The 16,470-nt window shown below is 51.0% G+C and overlaps 1 protein-coding gene across 8 annotated transcripts in view; it reads left to right on the top strand.

Moving 5' to 3' along the window:
- The window catches only part of Pik3r5 (phosphoinositide-3-kinase regulatory subunit 5), a 61,513-nt gene that overhangs the window by 1,055 nt on the left and 43,988 nt on the right, over window positions 1-16,470 (top strand). For 3 of the 8 annotated variants that reach the window (XM_021642470.2, XM_021642472.2, XM_021642473.2), the window contains exon 1: window positions 13-257. The exons of 1 other annotated variant lie outside the window; for it this stretch is intronic. The gene's annotated coding sequence lies outside the window, so the exon portion shown is untranslated. Of the gene's footprint in view, window positions 1-12; window positions 258-680; window positions 838-16,470 lie in introns of those variants that run through there. 4 more of the 8 variants (XM_021642474.2, XM_060363442.1, XM_060363444.1 and 1 more) reach the window with 2 other exon arrangements.

The following is a 16,470-nucleotide window of genomic DNA, read 5'->3' as shown; positions in this document are numbered from 1 at the left end:
CCGCCCCGAAGGCCCCGCCTCCAGGAGTTGTAGAGACCGGGCAGATGCTGGCACTTGCTGCCCGGGTCCGGCCGCCTAACGGTGGTCGGTGCCTCACCTCAGCTGCAGCGAGTCACCGCTGGAGAGGGGCTCGTCGCCCGGCGAGGACTGCAGGTGTGTGGCTGGGCAGCCGGGGGTGCCGAGGGCACGCGTGAGAGCTCCAGGCACAGCCCGCGCAGGTTGGGAGCATCCTGGAGCAACGTGCCCCAAACGCAAAGGTAGGCTGGGCACTCGGCCATCCTCCAGCTCCAGTCTTGGGGTCCACCTAGCGCACCTGGGGGCACAGACCCATGGGACAAACCCAGAGGCAGGAGGGGCATCCCGGGACTGGTTCGTCGCGTTGTAAGTAGCTGTGAGGCCAAGCGCGCAGCGTCCTGCTGGGTCGCCGGCCATCCTGTCCTCTGGAGTGAAGGGACCTGCGGGCTTCTGGCTCTGAACCCGCTGGGGAACTTGGACAACAGGAGTTCTTTGGCATCAGGACCGAGCCGTGGTCCTCCGCCGATGCTCAGGCTGGGTGGACGGCACCGCTGCGGTGCTAGGGAATTGCGCGCCCAGCGCTGTGAGAGCGTCAGTGTTTATGTGAGTGTGTGAATGTAGGTGCTTGCACACGTGTGTGTGTGTGTGTGTGTGTGTGTGTGTGTGCGCGCGCGCGCGCGCGCGCGTGTATCCGCGCGCTGGCGTGACGGCGCGTCTGACAGTGGAGGTGGTAAATATGCAGCAAGCCCAGGACAGCAAGAGGAAGAAGGCTGTTCAGAGGGAAAAGGAAGGCGAGATGAAAGCAGCAGGATGTGGTATCAAGTGAGTGAAGCCTCCTGCCGAGAGGAGGGGTGGCTTTTGGCAACAGGAGGGCTAAAAGCAGGCCAACTCACCTGAAGGCCTTTGCTGAATTCCGCTTTGGGCTTTGCTGGCTTTGCCTGCCGAGGCCGCTCGGTAAGGTCGGGTTCCCAGAGCAGAGCTCTGCGCCTGTCATCCTGTTAATTCAGAGTCTCCGGGACCCAGTGGGACAGTACAGCCTTCCAGGGCGAATCAGATTGTAAATAAGGTCCTTAGGCCCTGGTGGAGCTTGTTTGGTAAGGGGGAGGGTGCTTGGGAGCCATGTGTAACATGGGATAGAGACCTGAGTTCCAGCGGGTCCTGCCACGTGACAGCCCTGTCTGCCTCGGTCTCCTTGTTTGTAAAACTGGCTGTACACTTACAGGGTATGGGAAAGGAAAGGACAGCCTCCTCTTCTGTTTGTTACAAGGTCTTCCAAGCCCGTAGGACACATTTCTTAAAGAGGCTTAACCCGACCAGGGGGCCGGACTGTGAGCTCCATGTCCCTGTCCCTGTCCCTGGTATTTGAGCTCTCACCTTTGGCATACATGAACAGCAATGCATGTTACATGTAAGGATATGTCTTCCGTTTGGGGCTGTGTGCGTGTTCACGTTTTATTTCTATATATCAGTTGTTATTTAAAACGTTTACTGTTATTTGTGGGTGTGAGGGAACATGTGCATTTTCGCCGCGGCGCTTGTGGAGGTCAGAGGGCAACCGAGGGAGGTGGTTCTCTCCTCCTCTCCTGAGCCCTCAGGAACAAACCCCAGTTGTGAGGCTTGGAAGGACACCTTCTCACCTGGGCTGTGCGTTGTCTGAGACAGACTCAGGCTGTATTCCAGGCTGGCCTCCGACTGGGTGTGTAGCTGAGACTGGCCTTGAACTCCAAGTGCTGAAATCACAGGCAGAGCCGCTATGCCCCACATTACGTTCATATTTTAGCAATGTTAAAATTAACATATTACAATTAAAATGAGCCCCGGTGTGTCTTCCTTGTCAGCACACACAGTGATGGTGACTCTACACTTGCTGGCCTCTTACAGTCTACTAAACACAGAGCATATGTTACAGATTAAGGGTACATCATACATGGAAACAGACAGAATTGTGTCATTCTTCTATTCTTCATACATTTTAAAAACTGAACCTCATAAGCACTGAAATTTTGTGGTTTCTGGTTTTTGGTTTTGTTTTGTTTTTGCTTTGTTTTTGTTTTTGAGACAGTCTCAAAACTGTAGACCAGGCTGGCCTTGAACTCACAGAGCTCTGCCTTCCTCTTACTACCAAATACTTTTTTTTTAAATTGCTTTCCAGCTGAGATTAAAGGCATGTGACACCACGCCGGGCCCCATGGCAACTCATCACTTCCACTTTATAGATAAGGAAATGGGGTACCGAAGCCACTCAGCCGGAGTGCCAGGCCGGTGATGACTCCGGCATCTGCCCTTGACCAGAGAGGAGCATGCTGCCTCGGTGACCTGTGGTTGTCAAGCACATGCCTTGCTTTGCTACGGCAAGAACTGTAGCTTTTTAACTTTTTACTTTTTGGTTATAGGCTGGCAGCTAGCTTTGGGGTAACTGGGATATGTTAAATGACATCATCTGGGTGATGAAGGCATAGGTGTCACAGGGGATGATAAATGAGACAGTAGATAATTTCATAGCTCGGAGCATGAGTCTCCTGACTGTCTCATTTGGGTCCCAGATTCTGGTCAGTAGAGCTTGTCTGTTGCATCCTGTTGCTATGGTGACAAAAGATCCCAAATCGGCTGAAAACCTAGAGAGGGGTATCAAGGCCTTTTGCCCCACCCACCCAGCCTAGGTTCACCTTCCTGCCTCCTCCTGGGAAGCTCAGGCAGACCTTGGCTTGGCAGATGCTATTTCGTCTCTTCGGACTGCCCCTCCCTTCCTCCACCCGCCTGGTGAACTGTTTGAGCTCCGTCTTCCAGAGTCTTCCCGGACCCGTGCCTTCACCCTGCAACAAGTTACGGTCCTCTGTGGTCTCCCTGCATGGCACTGCCTGCCCCGGCCCACAGAGCTGTGGGCTGCTCACGGTCAGCAATGGCTTCAAGCCTTCACCACGAGTCTTGGGATCTCCCTGATGTGCTTCCCCGGCAGAAGTGCCGGGGCCAGCAGGGTGGGTCCCTAGAGACTGTTGTGCTTTTCGTTTTCGTGTCCTCTGGAGTCTTGTTATTGTGTTGACGTAGGCAAATGGGCCTGTGTGGTTTTCTCATGGGGGACAGGGCTGGGACGTGAGGAGCGAAGGTGAATTCCAGCTTAGGTAGGGGTCCTGTGTCTGCCTCACTCTGCCACTCCTAGCCACACAGCCTTGATTACAATCATGCCCCTCGGAGCGTCATCTACCCTGTCTACAAGGCAGCAGCATGGATGGCATTTGACCCCCCAACCTTCCACAGTCAGCACTTTCTTGTGGCACATGTTCAGCGTGTCATCAAGGACCAGGCTCAGGAGGCACGGGAAGGCAAACATTGTCCCTGCCCTCAAGGAGATGTGTCTACTGGTTCGGGACAGCCGACACATGCTAATTCTAAGTATGAGAATTCCATGATGCTGTGGGGGTTACAGAAAGAGAATTTGGGGTTTCAGGTTATGTCATATCTTATGTGAGACCTGAGAGGTAGGAAACAGAAGAAAATAATATTTGTGATAATAACAAGATGAGCATCTGACAGATGCTGGCTCTGTGGGTATCTTCCCCCATGAGTTTGCCCCCATAACTCTGGGTATATGTGTGATTGGGAGGGGTTTTCCTCTTCTGAAATTAGGTGTTACAACTGATAGCAGTGACTTGGTTCCATGCCTGATGTGGCTCAGGGACTCCTTTAATACTCACTCCCCTTCCCTTATTCCAAGGTGCATTTTGTGAAGAGCAAAGACCATTGCGGTGTGGGAAGGCTCCCGCCTCTTCTATTCTTGGGTCATTGCTGGAGAGCACACCCCATGGCCTTTGCAGGCGTGTTTTTCATGAGCGCCTCAGGGAATCTCAACTCATGGGCAATCCCACCCGCTGTAGCCATGCCTTCTTCCAGTCCCTCTTGAGTACCCTGTGCCATGGTTCTGTGTGTCATGCAGTAAGGCCCTTGGGTAGCTCCCACATTCGTCTTCTCCACCCAAAGCTGTCTTTCAGGAACCTCGGCATGGTTCCTGTGCGGCTCCCTGGTGTGGGCTCCTGTCAGGCAAATCTTCACACAACCACTTCCACCCAACCTGGTCGGCATGACCAACCTCCTCTTGGGTTTTCTCGAGTTCATTAGATCATGTCACGTACACCTACAGCTCTTCCCGGGGACTTTCAAACACTCTCTGGGTTAGTGGTCCTCAACCTTCCTAATGCTGCGACCCTTTAATACATTTCCTCGTGTTGTGGTGACCCCAACCACAAAATCATTTTCGTTGCTGCTTCCCAACTGATTTTGCCCCAGGTATGAATTGTAAACATCTGCGCTTTCCCAAGGTCTTCGGTGACTCCTGTGAAAGGATCGTTCGACCCGCCCCGAAGGGTCTCGGCCCACAGGCGGAGAAACGGTGCTCTTGTTAGTGGCTCCCTTTGAAACACTGATGAAAAAGCTGGTTAGTAAGCACACGTGTATGTGTGAGCACACTGGGGTTAAAGGTGTGTGCCAGCATGTCCAGCTGCCGTGTTCTGGATGACCTGTGAAGATCTGGTTCCACTCTGTTTCCAAGATGGCAGATGAGCACTGCCTTTGCTGATAACTTGCTGATAAGAAGAACTTCCACTCCGCTCCCTAGCCAGGGTACCGGGGTTATGCCAAGGACTAGGGGACAGAAGACATGATCACAATTAGTTCTTTGCCACTTATGTCTACAAACCCTTGTGTTCCTGGAGATTGGCTTGTATTTAAGACTTCCTTTCTTTGATGTGGTTGCAATTCATCAGCATCAAAGTAATGTGTTTGAAAGACGCTTTCTTCCCTTGCTTGTTTACAGGGAGCGTTAAAAGTATGACTGAATATTAAGGCTGTCAAATACATGTTTAAACATGTGCTAGAAAATGCTTGTATTCTTTCACCTTGACATCGGTTTCTATGACATGTTCTATTGTTAACTTATGCACATTGAGCCTTCCTTGCATTCCTGGATTGAGTTCAGTTACTGTTCTAAATACGTGACTAGGTTTGTGCAGTGGGAGCTTTGCTGGGAGCTTTGCATCTGTTCTTATGTGTCTTCCCATCACGGCCAGACACCTGAGACAGCCAACTTGTAAAGAGAAAAAGCTGATGTGGCCTTCAAGCATTGGAGCATTCAGTCTGTGATGGGTTGATCTCACTGCTTTGAGCCTGGGGTAAGGGAATAAGTCATGGTTGGAACCCATGATAGAATCAGCCTTCTTACAGCATGACTGGGAAGCAAGGGCGGGGGGGGGGGAGTGGGGAGGAAGAAAGGGAAAGAGAGAGAGAGAGAGAAAGGGAGAGGGAAAGACAAAAGGAGACAGAAAGACATAGAGAGAGACAGAGACAGGGAGAGACAAAAAGAGACAGAGAAAGACAGAGACAGTCTAGGGTCTTGCAGCCACAAAGGTAGAATCCAGTGACCTACAGACCTCTCATTAGCCCCTAATAGTACTGAAGTAGGGACCATGCCTTTAACATACATGGACCTTTGGGGAACCTCTAAGTTTAAATTACCCCAACTTACTGAATTTGCAGTCACGGCTGCCGTTAATTTCTCGTACGCTGTCTTTGCAAGGTGAACTTGGAGGCAGATCGTCTCCTGCGCCCTGGGGGCAACTTGCAGATCAGGGCAGGGGTCTGTCCCTCCTCTGATGCTGGGGTCCCCTCCTGATGGATCTCTGGCTCCCCACTCTCCATGCTTTTAGCTGTCTTAGGTGCCCACCGTACTCCCCATAGCTGACCCTGAAGAGTCACCTCTGGCTCTTGACTCTGACAGTCAGCCACCCAGTGTTCCCTTCACACGCCCTTCAGCCCACGTGAAGGTCGTTTCTACAGGGAGCCAGACAGATCCCGGAGGGTGCAGTTCAGCTGTCCCTATCACTTCATGGAAATGCTGATCAGCAGCCCATCTTGAGCCCAGAGAGACATGATGACACCATATAAAATTATTTTAGACAACAACGTTTTTCTATAAGCAGAAAGGGCCGCACCCTTTGGAAACGGTGACTAGGATGGGAAAGGGGTCAGTGAGAGGAAATGAAAAGGAAATAGAGTTCAGCTCGCTTCAAGGACGGTCCTAGAGAAAGTCAGAACAGATAGCGTCTTGACAGTGATCTCCTCACTGGTGGAAGTGTTCTGGGAAAATGCTGGTCCTGTGGCCGTGGTCGCTGTGAGAGATACTTCTGCTCCTCTGGCTTTAGCAACTGACTGACTCTGCACAGGACTGTTCTGTCTGGGAGTGGTGGGGCATGCCTGTAAGGGAATGGCCATGAGTTTGAGGCCAGCCTAAGCTACATAGAAAGAATGTCCCTCCCTTCCTCCCTCCCTTCCTCCCTCCCTTCCTCCCTTCCTTCCTTCCTCCCTCCCTTCCTTCCTCCCTTCCTTCCTCCCTCCCTCCCTCCCTCCCTTCCTTCCTTCCTCCCTTCCTTCCTCCCTTCCTTCCTCCCTTCCTCCCTTCCTTCCTCCCTTCCTTCCTCCCTCCCTCCCTTCCTTCCTTCCTTCCTTCCTTCCTTCGAAGTTGATTGTTCTGAAAAAGTAATTTGAATGTAAGGTGTTTGGTGGCCTTTAGCCAGGCAGTTCCCTCAAAAGTCCCATGTCTCTGCTCCACAGTGTGCTCCTGCTGCTGTTAGAAAGCCTCAGTGTCCCTGGTGACACCCCCCCCCTCCCCCGTTGGAGACCTAGATCTTGCTCACACCCCAAGCTCAGGGCGTGGACTCTGCTTGGGGTCTTCTGTTTGTCACTTCCTCTGACACGTGAAGTCCTCCTGAAAGTCATCCCGGCAGAATCCGCCAAACTCTGAGAGTCGGCCACACCACCCATGGTGAGCCTGGGAGGCTCTAACTTGGCCTTACAAGCAACTGCGTGGCCTCTTGAATGTATGACTTTTGAACACAGTGTTTGCTAAGCCTTTGAATTTTGCATTCGTTCCTGTACTGGCATCTCGGGAGATTCATTTTGGGAAAACTAGACTCTTAGCGCCGTGTCTATGCTGGGGGAAACACAGGGCTGTGGTGAGACACTCAGGTTACTAAAGGAAACAGGAAATGTGATGGCCAGTCTTTGTACATAGCGGCCTCCTCATCTTGCCGGGCCAGCTGACGACCAGGATTCTGACTTGGAAGTTTCTAGGATGCTCTCTGGACGCAGCCTTGTGGAAAGCAATGGTACAGCTCTGATCCTAAAGCTGGACAGTTCCCTCAAAAGTGGCTCTAACTTGGCCTTACAAGCAACTGAGTGTCCTTGGAAGTTTCTACAGAAGTTTTCAGTTGTCTGCTGTTACCTGGAGCTTTCCTCTTCCCACTTAGGCCCACGCCTCTAGCCAGCTTGTCCTCTCCTGCCCTTGCTCCTCATTCTCCCCAGACACGCTTCTCCTTCTCATCCCAGCCCTTGTCTCCAAGGGCATACTGGCTGTTTTCCTGTGGGTGCACTGTTTCACTGTAAACACGCATCTGTGTGTTTACATACTTCCTCTGTGGACTTCCCCACTGCTGTCTCTTCTGCAGTCCAGCTCCGGCTCTAAAATCTCGGCACTGTCTGCAGCGCTGCCCAGCATCCCTCTCTCTCCACTCTGTCCTGTCGTGGCGATACACTGGAGCTCCATGTCTTCTGCCTCTGACCTCCCCCTCGCTTTCCTCTGCTGTCCAATGAGCTATCTTTACTGTGCACCTGTGGAGGGATTTTGTCACAGGCTCCTCCTTTCTCTGTCAAGAGCAGCAGAAGCTTCTTCATCAGCCAGAACCCTTTGCTTGCATCCAACTTTGGGGAAAGCCCAATAATGTCCTTGGTCTTCCCTAGGATCTCAAACTGAAATACACCCCAGACCTAACGTGCTCTTGCCCCTCAGCCCTTCCTGACAAAGAATGTCTCCCAGCACTCCTGAGTCCCCACCGCTTTGGGAGGGCCAGCACCTGGTGGTGTTCAGTCTATGGTGGCTAAGGCTATGACTACCCTGTGAAGCAGCCAGCACGGGAAGCCCTGAGCCTCAGCGGTGAGGACTGACCTACAGGCTGACCTGCCCATATCTGACCTCTCCCAGGGGTTTTACTGCAACTCCCCAGGGGCTTTCTTTTCCAAGCATCTCACTGGCTTTCTGAGAGCAGCTGCCAGGTTCACACACCTGTGTCTGTGCCTTCCAGGAACAGGACCCGGCAGATGTCCTCTGGGTTTCAGACCCCAGGAGCCCTGGCCAATGGCAGGTGCTGACCCTTCTTGCCATCCTCTTGCACTCTTTAGTTCAGTCAGCACCAGCAGAGGGTGGGTGGGGCGGGGGAAGTCCTGAGGAGCCTCTCTCCAGCCCCTGACAAGACTCCGCATGTGACAGCTTGTGTACAGGAGGCTGGGGAAGTGCCTGTTTGCAACACAGGCTTTACAAGGCCTAGGGGGCTTCCTGTCCCGCCTACCCAGTAGGCTGTGGGGCAATTGGGAGCTGTGTTTTCAGGAGGAGTGAGACAAGAAATGGTTGGGGAATTTCTGGAAATTCTTCAGCTCTCTCTGGGGTTAGTCTACCCAACCTAGGACAGGTTAAGGGGGATGAAGAATCCATGTGTTTAAATTGGGAGGAAAGTATTATAAATAATTATGATTATTTTATATACTGCTCTTTTTAGCTGGCAAAGCCTCACAGCGTTTTGTTGTTGTTGTTTTGTTTTTTGTTTTTCACGGACATATCCCTGTAGAGTGACAGGGGGCCTTTAACAACAAAACAAGGCTTCCTTCTCTGACTCCAAGAGGGGACTGGATCAGCCTGAGGGAGGGCAAGGTTTGCCTTTTCTTTTGCTTTCTTATTCCCTCCCTCTTTCTTCCCTCCTCCTGTCTTTTCTTTCCTTCCCCCTCCTCCCCGCCTCTTGTTCTTTCTTTCCTTCATTCTTTCTCTGGTGTGTGGTCTGTACATGTTTGTATGTGTGTACACATGTGTTGGGGTATGCACATATTTGTGGAGTTCAGAGGTCAGTGCTCAGCGTTTTCCTCTTGTTGTTCACCTTGTCTTTTTTTTTTTTTTTTTTAAGATAAGGCATCACTGTCCTCTCTCTGTTTTTCCAGCACTGGGATCTTACACTATTATGCCCAGCCTTTTTACATGTGTCCTGGGCATCCAAACTATGACCAACACTTCCCGGACTAAGCAGATGGCTTTCTTTTCTGAAGGGGAGCGTGCTTTGGAGCAGAAGGAGGACTTTTCTCTGGGAAGGAAAAAAACTCCCCATCAGACAGAACCCCTTTTTAACTTGGGGTTCACCTAGGTGGATAGTACCACCTCCCCCGGGCATACATGCTTATGTGGCCTGAGGAGGCTGCTATGTCTCCCTGTCTCCTCACAGAGCATGGCAAATCCCAGGGCACACAACCGTTTGCCTGGCTCCATTGCTGAGTCACCCACAAAAACATGACCTTGTGCCTAGAGCCCCTTTTTGTCCCCAGGCTCTGATGCAAGTCTCTGGAAAGATCTTGAAAGGTTCTTTCGGCATTCTGGGCTGAGGGGATAGGAATGCCCTCCACCCCCATATTCCTCCACAATGAGGGTCCCACCCCATAGCACAATTTTAAATATACAAGACCAGTTTTTAAAGGGTGTTATTTCTCTGAACCCACCAGAAAAAGGATGGAATATATGAACCACCCAGCTTTAGGGCTGAGGTGTGAAAGCCTATACGACAGTGACATGCTGGACTGTGGGTTATAATGTGAGAATATTGGTTTTTGTAAGAACATTTGCTATGAATGGTAAAAGGGGGGAAAAACAGTGATAAAGGTGTGGCCCTTTAAAGAACTTGCTAATAAAAATAAGCAGCCACTGGCTGTGATGACATATACTTGTGAACCCAGTATGGGGAAGCTGAGGCAGGATGATTACCATGAGTCTTAGATGTATCAGAAACAAAAACAAAAACAAAACAAAAAAAACCCTCCTCCTTGAGAAAGACAGAAGCTGCCCTGAGGATATTGAGGAAGAGGAAAAGGAGAGCCGAACCAGCCTGTAGGTATCAAGAAAAAACAGTTCTGGACGTGTGGGGGCAAATTATGTGAATGATTTGGAGTTGTGTCAAAAATATGTTCCAGAAAATCCTGAGCCATGTGAACAAGATGGTGGAGGAGTCGCCAGACACGGCCCTCAGTGGACGGCAGATAAGGACACGTCATGGAGGTCACCAGCTGCCCTTCCTCGTCTCATGTCCCACTCTGGCCCAAGGCCTCTGAGATGGCTGTAGCTGGCAGAGAATGCCTTTTGTAGGCCAGAACTACATTCTGCTGTCAGTGGGCTCCTTGGGGGTGGGGGCAGTGCTGAGGACTTGGTTGGGACCATGGTCGTCATGCTGGGATGGCCTCGCTCCCGCCTAGGGTCTCAAGCTCCGTCTCTTTGGAGAATGTCTTGTCTTCCTTTCTCTCTCGCTCATGTTTTCAAAGATGGAGGTTGCTGACCCGGGGGTTTTGAGCTCCTAAGACTGACTCAGAAGGCAAAGGTGTGGGCATCTTCTGCACTGAAGCGTCTGCTGTCCCAGAGGCAGGAAAAGCAATTGTGAAGTGCTGTTTAGTCTCGAGGAATCTATCGGTCAGTGGCAGATGGCCTCCCATTTGTTACTGAAACAGGAACTCTTCCACAGAGAGTTGCTTTGGTACTGCCTGGCCAGCTCTGAATGTGCCTAAGAGCGCCAGACTTGAAAATCCCTGAGCCAGGCTGGAGAGATGGCTCGGAGGTTAAAAGCACTGGCTATGCTCTCCGAGGTCGTGAGTTCAATTCCCAGCAACCACATGGTGGCTCACAACCATCTGTAATGAGATCTGGTGCCCTCTTCTGGCCTGGCACACATACAGGCAGAATGCTGTCTACGTAATAAATAATAAATAAATTATAAAAGAAAAAAGGAAAGGAAATCCCTGAGCCCCTGCTAGTGCGTGGCCTCTGGGACAGGTGACGCATGGGCAGCGGCCTATCTTGAAAGCGACACCACCTCTCTGGAGGCCTTTTCTGAGGTGTCCTCCTCCGAGGGGATTTGTGTACTCAGCGTGGGCTTCGGTTAAGCTCACACCTTAAATCATGCTCTAAAGTCCACTGTTGGCATCAACATGGCATCGTAACAGGTAAACAAGAACGTTCTACCTTCTGACTCAGCACGGACGGAGCCGTGAGCACGCTGGCGCGTCTGCCGGGTTGGCATCGAACCAGGCTGCTGGTGGGTAAACAAGCGAGGAAGTTTGTCTCCCTCTGATGCCGCAGCCCTGCGTGCCTGAGCCAGTTGCTAACGGCAGCCTCTCAGGTGGAAATCCAATCCTTCCATCCTGTGGCTCTTCCTTCTGGGGGCAGCTTTTGGCCTATGGTCCATGATGGCTACCTAAGCGGTTGCCATCACATCTTCCAGTGAGGGGAGGGCAGGGAGGGGGAGGGGCAGGGATGAGACTCCTTTACCAGCACACTTTGGAAATCACAGTCATCAGAGTCTTCTCCAATGGCCACACAATAGCGACAGGGAAATACGACCTAAAGTTTCTGAAAGTTATTGTTAGAGAACACGGGAGCATGGACAAAAGGGCAAGCAGCCTGTCAGCCATATTTGACATCTGTTCATTCGAGTGGGTCCCCAACCAACACACAAACTTCCTTGCTCCTGCCACAGAATGCACACGTCTTGAAAGCCCCATTGGAAACTATGAATGTAAAGATGACCCGTGGGCCATGGAGGTGGTGGCCCCATGGGCAAGGCGCTTGCTTCGAACACGTGCGAAATTGAGTTTGGATCCTCAGAATCTGTGAAAATCCAGGTGCCTCAGTAATCCAGCACCCCTATAGCTGGATGGAGGTGAAACCCAGAAGCTCAGGGCTAGACTGGTGTGTGCAGTAGCTCCGGAGGAGAAGCCACGGCTGTCAGAGCCGGAGGGACAGGAGATTAGAGACAGCCGGAAGCGGAGAGGAAGGTAGTGTGTGCTGGTACAGTGTTACGGTGCAGGAAGACGAAAAAGTGCAGAAGTTGGAGAGAAGGGACAGTTGTGCATGACATGAAAGCCCTTCGTGCCACAGAGCTGAACACTGTTCAAAACAGCGACATTTCAGTAGTTTGTATGTGTCAGCACATTTGAAAAGATGGCAGTCCATGTGGGCCCAACAGCAGAGGTCTCTGGCGTTTTATGGCTGATGTCCCTACAGACAAACATGCTCAACCCTTTTGGGTAAGTTTACTAAGTAAGAGAGGGAGCCACAGACGGAGCTACCATTCCGTGTTTGTCTATAGCATCAGGAGATTGTTATAAGAGGGCTTGTTGTAATTCAGGAGCTTCGTTTTTGTAGCATTCTGCTTTGTTTTGTTTCCTGCTTTAAGTCAATAACTCCCTTGGTGGAGTTCTAGGACCTATCTTAGTGTTCCCGAGCTGCCTCTTGATGGTTCTGGAGAATATTGCCTGGTAGCTGGCAGACTCTGGGATGGAGCTTCTAGGGTTCTGCCTTTTGCCTCTGTCCCCCTTTATCTCTCTCTCTTTCTCTTACATGTTTTCGTTTTTCCGTTTTACAGACTGTCAGCAGTGGTTCCTCTTCTTTAAGAATCTGAGATGAATTTATCCACACCTACAACCCAGAGTTTAATAGGAGCAGCAGGGCCTGTGCTAGAGGATCGGCCAAGCATGTGAAAGGCTCATGATTTCATCTTCACCACTCCCTATCCTTTAGTATCAGACCCTCTCTCTCAGTCTGTCTCCACCGCAGTGGCTTCTGCGAACTCCTAGAACTTCTAACTCCTCGTTGAGCCCATTACTCGCCAGCTTAGAATTCAGCAATGGCTCCACACAGCAGCTGGGTAAGCCCTTCCGGCCCTAGCCTGCCCTCAGAGACCATTCAGAGTCGGCATCCAGGGCCAGGCCGTTAGAGCAGTATTTCTCAATCTTCCTAATACTGCCACCCTTTAATACATCTCCTCCTGTTGTGGTGACTCTGTTGCTACTTCGTAACTGTGATTTTGCTACTGTTATAAACAGCAGTGTAAATGTTTTTCAGAGGTAAAGGTTTGTCAAAGGGGTCTCGACCCACAGGTTGAGAACCACAGCTTTGAAGACCCAGCTGGCTAATGCTCCCTATAGGATTATATGGTCTCTTGCCTCTCCGCCATCCACGTCTCACCATCCTGGACAGACCCTCCTTCCAGAACACTTCCTGCAAGCTACTTCTCTGTAGAATCTTTGCCAATGTGCATTTTCCTGCCCCCAAGTTCCTATTGCATCTGCCCTATAGGAAACTCCACTGGGACACCTAAACTTTGGGGTCGTCTCTAGTTTGAAGAGCACCTTGGATGCTTCTTTTTTTTCTTTCTGTGCTTTCTGGCATACTCCCTTTTGCTGGGTCCTAAGGCCAGGACGGGGTGAGGGGGCAGGTGTAGCAGAGTCCCTGAGTGGAACTGTGTTGAAGCAGCCTGCATTCCCGTCAGCAGCTCTGAGTGTTCTTGCTGCTTTCAGTCCACAGACACTGTTTTCCACCTTCGTTTTAGCCATTTTTGGGGGTGTGGTGGTATGGAAGTGTGGTTTTAATTTTCATTTCCTTTATGACTAATGAAATCGAGGGCCTCTTCTTGTATTTAGAGGCCATCTGGCACACTGCTTCCTTGAAGTACAGGCTCAAGCGTTTTGCCCATTTTTCCTCAGGGCTGCTTGTCTGGGAATTTTTGCTGTGCTCTTGCGATGACAGAGCTGGGTCCACCCTTCTCGCAAGTATGAACTCTGAGGGTTTTGAGCTCCCAGTACCTTGGGAAGTCCATCATGCCATAGACCCTCAATACATATCTCCTATGGACTTCACAAACCACCCTTGACCCCACAGTGGGGCAGCCAGTCTCCTCGAGGAAGCTGACGGCAGTGGAGATCCAATTTCATGAAACCACTTTCAACTGCCAGAGGTGGGCAGCTGTTGCTTTGGACTTTGAGAACACTGGCAGGCCCTCTGCAGCATCTTCCATGCCCATCCCAACCCTCGCTTTTGTAACATGCTCACGATGTAGCGCATGCATTCTGGGTTGGGGTCCTCGCTTCCATCTGCACTGACACCCCAGGAAGTCCTGCTGGCTCCCTACACTCCCTGCTCCTGCCGCACACCACCACATGCCTGCATGACATTTTGGGTTTTCAGTTTTCTTTCCTCTCAAGTCTCAGCCTCTTGGAACTCTGCTTCCCCCAAATCCGTGACTCATTTTCTGTACCCCGTGTTGTATTCAGCGAGGGCTACAAACTCTAGGGTGATGTGGTCACGTCCTCCCTGTTTGCCTCTCACTTCTGGTTTGTTAAAGCATGCACTGTGGTCAGAATCAAAGACAGCAGTTTCCACCATTTTCTGTGATCTTCCCAGAGATGAGAGGAGTAGCAAGCACGAATGTTTAACTTTGGTTTAGAGGTCCAGCTTCGTTCTGGTGGGCCTCCTTATCCCCGCTGAAGTCCTTGCCGCCCCTAGAATGTGGCTCTGGCTTTATGACCCAGGTAAGAAAGCAGTGTCTGGACCTCAGTTCTCAAGTGTTTCCATCATCTTTTGTCTTCCTTTGGACTTCTTTGTCATTTTACCCATCCATCCATCCATCCATCCATCCACTGTGCCAGGCATTCTTCTAAGAACACCTGGTAAACATTCTTTTATAAAACAAGAATTTATTTATTTTTGCTTTATGTGTATTTTGTATTTTGTTTTATGAGGGTTTGCATGCATGTATGTATGTGTGCCACGTGCATGAAATGACCAAAGAGGTCAGAAGAAGGCATTGGGTCCCCTGGACCTGGAGTTACACAGTTGTGAACCTCCATGTAGGTGCTGGAACTGAACCTCAGTCCTTGTTGGCAAGAGCAGCCAGTGCTCTTAACCGCTGTGCCGTGTCTCCAGCCCCTGGTGCTTACAGTCTTTAAAAACAACAATGAAAGAATCTGTTTGTTTGTTTTCAGATTTACTTATTTCATGTGTGTGGTCATTTTGTCTGAATGAATGTCTGTGCATCACACCTGTGCCTGGTGTCCATGGAGGAAGATGATATCAGATCATCTGGGACCAGACTTACAGATGGTGTTGAGCTGCCTTGTGGGTGCTGGGAACTGAACCCAGGTCCTCTGCAAGAGCAGTAAGTGTTCTTAACGGCCAAGCCATTACTCTTCTAAATGTGGCTGCAAGGAGTGGGAGATGGAAGGCTCAGTAAAAAAGTAAAATGTGCCAGGTGTGGGGGTGCACGCCTTTAATTCCAGCACTCGGGAGGCAGAGGCAGATGGATCTCTGAGTTTGAGTCCAGCCTGGTCTACAGAGCAAGTCCAGGACAGTCAGGGCTACATAGAGAAACCCTGTATGTAAACAAACAAAGCAACACATACACAAAGAAATAATGTCGCGTGTGTGTGTGTGACTTGCTGATGGAGATGCGGGATGAAATACTGGAGATGGGAGCCTCCAGGGGTCCTCATAGACAGCACAATGGAAAGAGGAACAGGAGGGAGCCAGTGAGAGTCCAGAAGGGCCCTCCAGGGACAGGGAGCCACAGGGCAAAGCTACGGAGGCAGGAGCAGGCGTGGTGTGCTGCTGAGATTTCTCAGGTGCTCAGAAAGCAGTGACATCAGTGGAGCTCAGTGGTTGCAAAGGACAGTGAGTACATTAGTCGTCTTTGGTTGCATCCACTGGATAGGAAGGGTTTCCCTTCAGTAGTGAGCGGAGGATGGGCAGCCTCTGAGGGCCCTTCTACTGCTGGCTGGCTGATTGTCAGAGTTGCCCGGTACACGATGCCATTTCTTTCCGAGTTTCTGAACACGTGGCACCGTGGCTTCTGGCAGTACAGCCTGGTCTCTGTCCTGGTGTGTGTGCTCTACACGCTGTGGCTGTGGAGGAAACTGCCCCAAACGCAGTGCTGGATGATGTAGCCTGCCTCGACTCTGGGGTGTCGAGGTACAGTGGGGACGGCATCTCCGAGTCACTGATGTGTTCAGCATGTGTGCAGCCTTGGCTGGGAAGAGGAGACCATCTGGGGAGAAGGCCTGTGGGAGTGCCTTGGCTTCCTCTCCTCAGGACAAACTAGGAGGACGAGGAGACAGTCACTGTGTTCTCATTCGTGCCCCAGCCTTGGAAGCTATGTCAGGCCCCTTCCTGTCCTTCACTGGTTGCCACAGCCATCGGCATGCTTTAGTTTAAGGACAGAGAAGCTAGAGTCTGCTTCTTGACGAACTAGGGTCTACGGGACTATAGAGACACCATTATAACCATCTTTGGGAATCACAATGTTATCATATACCTTCTATTTTCTTGCTCTTGTTCTTTTGCTTTAAAAACAAACAAACAGGTCTTACTACGTAGATAAGATCAGTCTGGTACTTGCTGTGTAGCCCAGGCTGGCCTCTAACTCACCACCCTCCCACCTCAGCCTCCTAAGTCCTGGGCTTACGGCCGTCTTGCCCATCTGTACATTTTGTTCTCTTATGGTGCGTTTTCAGGACCTTTCTCTTTCCTCTGCTTTCCTCCATCAGGACTGTCTCCAG

This window comes from Meriones unguiculatus, chromosome 11 (genome assembly GCF_030254825.1).
Source record: "Meriones unguiculatus strain TT.TT164.6M chromosome 11, Bangor_MerUng_6.1, whole genome shotgun sequence".
Taxonomy (NCBI): Eukaryota; Metazoa; Chordata; class Mammalia; order Rodentia; family Muridae; genus Meriones; species Meriones unguiculatus.
This window is presented reverse-complemented; position numbering and strand designations above follow the sequence as displayed.